The sequence below is a fragment of the Solanum pennellii genome, chromosome 11, assembly GCF_001406875.1.
Source record: "Solanum pennellii chromosome 11, SPENNV200".
Taxonomy (NCBI): Eukaryota; Viridiplantae; Streptophyta; class Magnoliopsida; order Solanales; family Solanaceae; genus Solanum; species Solanum pennellii.
Genome location: NC_028647.1, coordinates 12,663,957 through 12,672,363, shown reverse-complemented (window position 1 = coordinate 12,672,363; position 8,407 = coordinate 12,663,957).

Sequence of the window (8,407 nt, the reverse complement as noted above, 5' to 3'; positions counted from 1 at the left end):
TATATTGAAAGAATTCGTGAAAGATTCAGGATGAAAGACTAAAAATCATTAGACACCCCTGTAGCTAAAGGTGAAAATTGAACCTTGAAACATGTCCCAAAACTCAAACTGAAAAAGATGCCATGAGGAGGGTCACAAATTCAAGTGCAATTGGGAGTTTAATGTATGCAATATTGTGTACACGTCCCGATATTTGTTATGCAGTGGGTCTTGTTAGTCGTTATCAATCCAATCCAAGATAAACACATTGGAAAGTTTTTAAGAGAATCTTGAGATACTTCATTGGAAAGTTGTTAAGAGAATCTTGAGATACTTAAGGGGCACTGTTGATTACAAATTATGTTATCAAGTAAGTGACTTACAGTTGGTTGACTACTCTGATGTTGACTGGGGTGGAGACTTGGATAAAAGAAAGTCCACTTCTTGTTATGTTTTTTTGCAAAACAATGGCACTATTCATGGAGTAGCAAGAAACAAACATGTATAGCATTATCAACTATTGAAGCATAGTTCATTGCATGCTCTATAACAGTACAAGAAGTTGTATGGCTAAAAAGGTTCATGGAACACTTAGGATCATTGGCAGACCAATGGAAAGACCCTAAGTATCATAGCACGTAAGACTAAGAACATAAATACAAAGTATAATTTTGTAGAGACATCAGAGCTCGTAAGAAAATCGTTATACATTATAGTTTTACGCACAAGATGGTAGCGGATCCCTAAAAAAACCAATACCTATAGATGTTTTTGTTAATCATGTGAAATCTCTAGGCTTGCGTGGGATGATATACTTTCTTATTTTAACATCTTGATCATAATGTATAAATATTTGGATATTTTTTTATAGTTATTTCATACATTATTATTGATTATCACATTCACAATATTAGAGTATGTCGTACAAGTTGATAAGGTTGGCTTCCTCACATGAGCAACCGCCTTGGCAACTTATGGAAAAGCGAGCCAAGATGAGACATATGTGTTTCTAAACTCTAAAAAGGATAGCTAATATATGTGGCACCTTGACAACATATAATTTAAAGTCGCTCTAGTAAAAGACTTGGATGAGATTCAAGAGAAAAAAAAGGATCGAAATTATGGATTCCCACTACCTATAATACTTGTAGCCAGATATGAGATCTCCTTTAAAAGTACAATAGAGTAGTATAACTCTGGTCAAGTAAATGATTTACTTGGACCAAGATTTGTACAGTGTGAAGAAATGAAAATCGACATACACTCTGATGGAATCAGAGGCACACTGTAACATGCATTTCATACTACATGTGCTTCATTACCGCAAATTGAAAGGTAAGTGAATACACCCTACTTTACTTTTATACGAGACCTTGAAATGTTTCTTTTCCACTAGTGCGATTTTGACTTTGATAATATCATGAGGTGATGGGTTAGTGCATTCTACTTTATTATGAATCTAAAGGTTATAAAAAATACAACCCGAATTAGTAATGCTAGGAAAGCAATTAATCTTGATCTTAGTGATATGTGGGCAAAAGAAAGATCATGTCAAAATTATACACATTATTCTTGTGTCTGAGACCGGACCATTATGACGCCTATTTTCGTTAGCATCATAAGTATGGACACAAGGCATATAAAAATTTAAAATGGAAAGAGGGTTAAAAGAAGCCATGTATGTATATAGACATGTTTGGGGAATCTAAGACACTTTATATGACATGACGATATATCATATATGATCATAAAAGGGTTGTAGTCTCTTATGTTGATCTAGAAAAAAGATTTCTAGTGTAAGAACTCCCAAACTTAGTGTCTGGGCGATCACAACAATACACTCGGTATGAATGTCTAAAGGAATTTACGTTTCAAAGCCTTACGTGTTTCATCCCATAATGTGTGAGTGGGAGATGTTGGAAATAAATACACTCATTGATGGGTTAACTGGTAACTTGCTTCATTCATGAAGTAAGTTACAACTCCACTTACATAACTCCCTATAGTAAAAGAAGAAAAGTTATGAATGATGTGGGAGTTATAGGATAATGGGTGATGTAACTGTTGAATGAATAAGAGTTACAAACCTTAACCTTGTCCTATAAAAGGGAGGACTTGGGGTCATCCAAAGACAACAAAAATAACACAAGAAAGAAGTTTCTTAGAGAAAGAGTGTAGTTATTGTGGAAAACAATACCAGATTCTACAGTGATCTTGTAAGAAACCTCTTAGATAATTGGTGGTGATAACACTTGATCCTACAACAAGAAGGTATGTATAATTCCGCATGAATCTCCGAGTATAAACCCTTTCAGATGTTGTCAATAGTAGTTGAGTAATGATAGAAGGAGAGGGTTGATGTTTCTTATCGTGGTAGTGGTGGTCCATTTAATATAAATTTATAATGTGGGAACGAATATGATAGTGTTTTACTATGTGTAATAGTTAAGTAAGAGAAATTAGTCGGTTCTTCCTAATAATATGTGAATATTCAATTGGTAGATATGTTAAGAGAATAAGAAACTCTTAGAATATTGGTTAGTACGATTCCATGGAGTGGTTATGATACTAGGCTTTAATGTTTTGTTGTTAACATATGGACAAATGCATGATGCATTAGGTGCTTCTGGATATGGGCTCAAGGTTGGTTGAAGACAGCTGTAAAGAGAAGTATTCTTGGGATGAGATTTCCGAATAGAGGTATAGAACCTGAATCTTGTAGTTTAGATAAGTATAAACATCTCATGTTTAACATCTAATTTAGAGATAAGGCTTGAACACAGTAAGAGTGGATAATTTAACTTAGACCTTGGTAAGAGTAGTCATCAATCCTTGTAGGATTTATGAGTGAGGTGCGGTATTTATAGAAAGGGCGTGGTTTAGAGGTGTTTCTAGACTTGAAAGTCAGAAGTTGTATTGCTTAAGGCATAATAGTCTTATTCTTAGTTTATGCTTAGATTTCATTTATCTCGTGTAACATATAAAGCTTGACTTTGTTCAAAAACAATATCGCTATTGACTTATGTGCTATAGACAGTTCCAAACTCTTAATATGAATCGGTTTTTCCTATGTTGGTAGGAAAGTTTAGAATTCAAAAACATAGTTTAAGAATAAATCATTTCAATTCTTAGTCCTGCCATCATTCGAGGACGAATGATCCCAAGGGGGAGATATTGTAACATCCCCAAAATTTCTAAAGTTAAGACTTGGACCATTCTTTATTTGTAAATAGGATTGTACCAAGTGATTCATAATTTTTATTAGGTGTTAAGGTCAATTCTGGAGTGCGGGAATGATTTTGTATATGAATTAAAGTCACTAGAATCCCTAGCACAAAGTTGAGTTTGAAAGCTTTCTTACTAATTACGTTTCAATATCAGATTTTACTTTGAAAAACTTCAAATAAGCACAACTCTTAATACACAAAGAATTAGGTGGCCTATGACCTATCAAAATAAAGATCTTTGAGTAATCTTTCCAACGCTGCCATGTTTTCTCCATTTCAAGCTCGGAGTAAAAAGGTATGTTTGTTTTGGTTAAGCCTTCTTTTTAAGGCACCTTAATCGTTTTAGAGGGGTAGTTTGGTCTTTTCCAATCTCTTCTAAGCCTAAGCCATATTTTTTTCCACCCAATTAAAATCTGATCAGTGTGAAAATTATTTTTCACGTTCTTTATTAGAAGAATTAAAGCAAGGTTCTAAGAGGAGAAAAGGCTAGGGTTCAAGTGTTCTTCAAGTTTTCATCGATTTCATTAAGAAATTTTATTTATTCTAGGTATGTAAGTCTTATCACAGTTCTGAGCTTATTCGTCCTCTCGACGTACATCTCAATTTAATCAAGAAAATGTTATATCTAAAGGATCCACTCGTAGTTCTTGATATTGAGTTCAAATTTTATTAACAATGAAGGTCTTGATTCTTTTGTTTTGTGAATCTTTGGTAAGGTTCTGTTTCCAAAGGAATTATATGAAAGTTCTCATGTATTTGTGTTGGGTTTGAGAATCAAGAAAAGTTAAGAAGAATTCTCAATTCTAACCTAATTATAATCCTAATTTTAAATTCGTTACGTTGTCGAGGAAGGGCTTGGGGCGGCGCACCATGATAGTGTCAAGGCTGAACTTCAGTAGTTCATGCTCTGAAGAGACATGCTAGCAGTTACTCAAGGCATGACTTTTGAAGCTCGGGCCCTAAGTCGATGCGCCATAGTACACGAAGGATTTCTAGGCAATTTTTTTTTGTTTCATCTGGCACGTGTTCCTTTAAGTTTTGTCCACATTTCACTTCTCTCTATTAGCTCCCAAAGGTTTCATTTACCTTTGAAAGTTCTGGCATATTCTAATCACATGTCTTAATACATGGCTTAAAAGAAAATTTTGAGAGTTATTATTGAGAATCCTTCTTAACCAAGGATGATCTTAATCTAATTTTATTAGAAAGCAAAGATAAGTTGATTTTAAGTTTTTGATTCTTATCAAAATTATTGTAACACTTCGAAAATCCAAGACGTGTTCTAGAGCCTAACATAAGTGTAATGAGGTCTAGACACTGTTTTAAGGTCTATTTTAACGAATATATGTCATTTAGGAAGTCTAGGAACCAAAACGTCCAAGAACGTCCATGATGTTCGGAAAACTAGCTCATGGAGGTACTGGCGTGCCTTAGCCTATTTGACTAGCTTTTACGAGTCGTAAATCCACAAAAATAGGTAAAAGGGTGTCTAACTTGTGTTTAAGTATATTTATGGTTGAAACATCCAGGTACGACTCCCCAAGGACCAACCAAGGTCCCTTGAGGAGGACCCTTGCAAGTGGAGTCAAACACGGGGCGTGTGTTGATCGACGGGGCGTGTGTTGATTGACAGGGAGTCGATGCCGACCGTAGACCAACACTTTTCCAATTTTTTGGAGGCCCTCACCTGCACAGTCTTTGACCAAAACGAAGAGTGTGCAGCATGGAGGGAGGGCCTGTCATCGATGGACTAACGATCCGTCAATCATGATCTCGTCGATGGGGCCTGTAACTCCTGCACGTTTTTAAGTTAGTTCTAACTAATTAATTATGGGGTTTGGTGGTTAGTTAGGGATTAAGGGAAGTCTAATTAACTTAATTAACACCCCCCCCCCCCTCCATATAAATACCCCAATCCCATTAGTCTAATTACAATTCTCAAAACAAAACTCTCTTCCGTCTCTCTTCTTTCTCTCTCTATTGGAAGACACCATGAAGACAAGCTAGGGGAGGGATTTAGGGGCTGTAAATGGACACTTTCACCATCAAGTCTTCACCAAAAATTGATGTATGGGATCTAATTCACCTTTGAGATCTCTTTCCTCAAAGGGTTCCTTTAAAGTATTTTCAAAAGTTGAGTTTTCATGTAGGTCTTTCTCAATCTCGAAAATTATATCATGAATTGGTTTGTTTATGTTTTCTATTGGATAATATGAATTGATTAACATGTATTCTAACTTAATTTTGATATATCTTGATGGTTTGATCTAGTTGTAGAAGATGACCCTTAACTTTTAACCCTAGGTTTGATCTTGATATGAATTAGGTTGTATTCGGTTCAATTGACTTGGTTATTGGTTGCATTAATACTATATGAGTTTGTTACACTAATCATGAATAAAATTAGGATGATTGGTAGTCTTTCATGCTAGTTCTTGAGAAGATGATCTAAGTTATAAAGGTTATTGTGAATTGACCTAAGTATCTTGTCTTAAGCTATGATCTAGTATTGAATTGTCATGTAGTGATTCTTCTATCCTTGTTATCATGTTTATTACTGACTTATGATGCTGTATACCCAAATAGGGTTTAAGTGAGGGTTTATGGTAAGACCTTGATGATGAACTATGAAGGAGACTTGGTAAGTCTTATGATCTCTATCCTTAAGTACAATTGTAGTTAATTATGATTAAGTCATAATGTTGTATTGGAGTATGCCTTGTATTAGGATTGATAGGGTGGTATGATGTTTGATTGAAATGTCTTGATTATGAATGTGAGGTGTTGGCTTAAGATATAAAAGTTATAAAGAGGGTGAATGATTTACCAATGTGCCTTATCATGATATGAAAATGTTAATATGCTAACCTCACCTATATGAATTGTAATGAAAGAATTTATACTCATGCAATTCTTATTGAGCTATTGATGAGGATTATACAAGGGATAGACCCTATGACCCAAACTAAGCTATGTTGATAATAAAGGCTTAAAGACATTCAAAAAGGGACTCTAGCATAGCACCGAGTGAACTAGAGTGAGGAGTGTCCCTTCCCACATAGGGAAGGTAGGATCACTAAAGTACTCTTGAGTTGGAGACTACAATGCATGTAGCATATAGAGGGTCTCAACTATATCTCCTAGTTCTTGAACTATGTTGCCTCCATAATACTAGCTAGTGGATCCACGTAGTTGCTATGTTTTATGTTCTGGTACTACCTTGGCAAGTAGTCTACCTTCCTTCGGTGTAGGGTTTTATGACACCGGATTCCACATTAGCTCATGTAGTCTATGTCGATTAGGGGAAGATGTTTCCAAAAAGTAAAATGAACTAAAGGATTGAACTCTAACTATGATAACTTAAGGGGTCTAGCTTAGTCTAGGTAGAGGTATGGGACTCTACCTAAGCATTGCACTAGTTAGCCTTGAGGGGAGTCTTAGGAGGATGTTCTTATGTATGATTATGCTTATAATGTTATATGACATGTATATGATGAACTTTCACATTGTTGATACTATGTGTTGATTAGTTCACTTATGAATATGTGTTGGGTTATATTGTTAAAATAAGATGATATGTACACCTAAATGCCGTGTTATGTGAAGTAGGATGTTAGTCACGATTCTTGTTAGGTTACTTGATTGAGTAAGGTTATGGGACTTTTCTTGGTCATTGCACTTGTTGACTTGATAGGGGTTCATGGGTAATTGTCTTGTTATGTTTATAATGAAATGTCTCTTATTCATACTTGTTGTTAATATGACTTGATGATAGAGTTACTTGGATATGTATTCGATTATATGATAAGCATGTGGACTTGACTAGTTTTGATGTTGTTGGTCTTGTGATATACATGCCTATGGCCTAATGAACATGTCCTATGGATTGATACGATCTTGTTGAATATGCAAAAGTGTTTTCAAAGTAAATTGTATATCTTTATGAAATTTACTTTTTCTTAGCATGTTTTCATAGTATGTGTGCATATGGTATCATACTTAGTACAAGTAGCGTACTAACCCCATTTTTTCCTTTTTCCCAACATTTTAGGTTCCGATCGTTGAGGTATTTCGAAGACGGCTTGAAGAAGGCTTGGATCTCTCATTCATCCTGGTAGGGTAGGTCCTCATTTTCCGAGGGCGATGCCACTATCTAGCTTACAGAGCTTGTTTTTAGTTAAAGACTTCTATAGTTATTTATTTCCATTTAGTATGAAACATTGTATAGCCCATATGAGGCATTTTTACTTGATGTATGGGTTATGCCCAAGTTCTTACACTCTTATTAGATGGTTATTAGATGAGACGACTATTATGACTATTATGTCTATGTTATACTTTATATACTTATGCGCAACAAAAGTAGAAGACTAAGTAAAGTTCATATACGAAAGGTCTATGTATACTCGATATATATATGTTATGTGTATGTAGAGGTCTATGCAAGTAGAAGTAATGAAAAGTTTTAAATTTTCCGCTAAATTTGACCTATGAATGTAATGATGTAAACTAAGAGGCTAGTCTTGGTCCTCACAGAGGACGACGACGCCGGTTACGTCTAGGGGTAAACCCGGATGTGACAATTATATTCCTAATTAATAAATTGTTATATGTTATGCATTGATATTCTAGAGTACGTTGAGTCGTTCGTGTCTATATTTTAGCTTGAACCCTATAAATTGACTATTCTTAAGATGAATAGTATCAATGAGTTCTGAATTATGAGTTATTGAGTTTCAAGTATTGTGTTTTCTATATTATTATTATTGAGATCCTTGAGTTGATCCGATCATGTATAAATTTCAACATGAACCCTATTATGAGTTATGACTTTTGAGAAGCTTTTAAAGTCAACATTTGTGTTTAACTAGAGTTTTGAGGAGGTAAAGAGGAGTTTGAGAAAGAGTACAAAGGAACTAAGTTTTTCCCAAATGTTCCATTTTTTCTACATGAAGAAAGAGAGTATTATTTTGAGAAACGAAAAATTTTGTTTTCTAAATGAGTTTAGGAATTCAGAGATATTATAGAGCAGTTTCATCTTTTAGGAGGATAGTTTGAATAATTATCTCATACATACATATATACATACATACATATATATATATATATACATATATACATACATACATATATATATATATATACATACATATATATATATATATATATACATACATACATATATATATATATACATACAT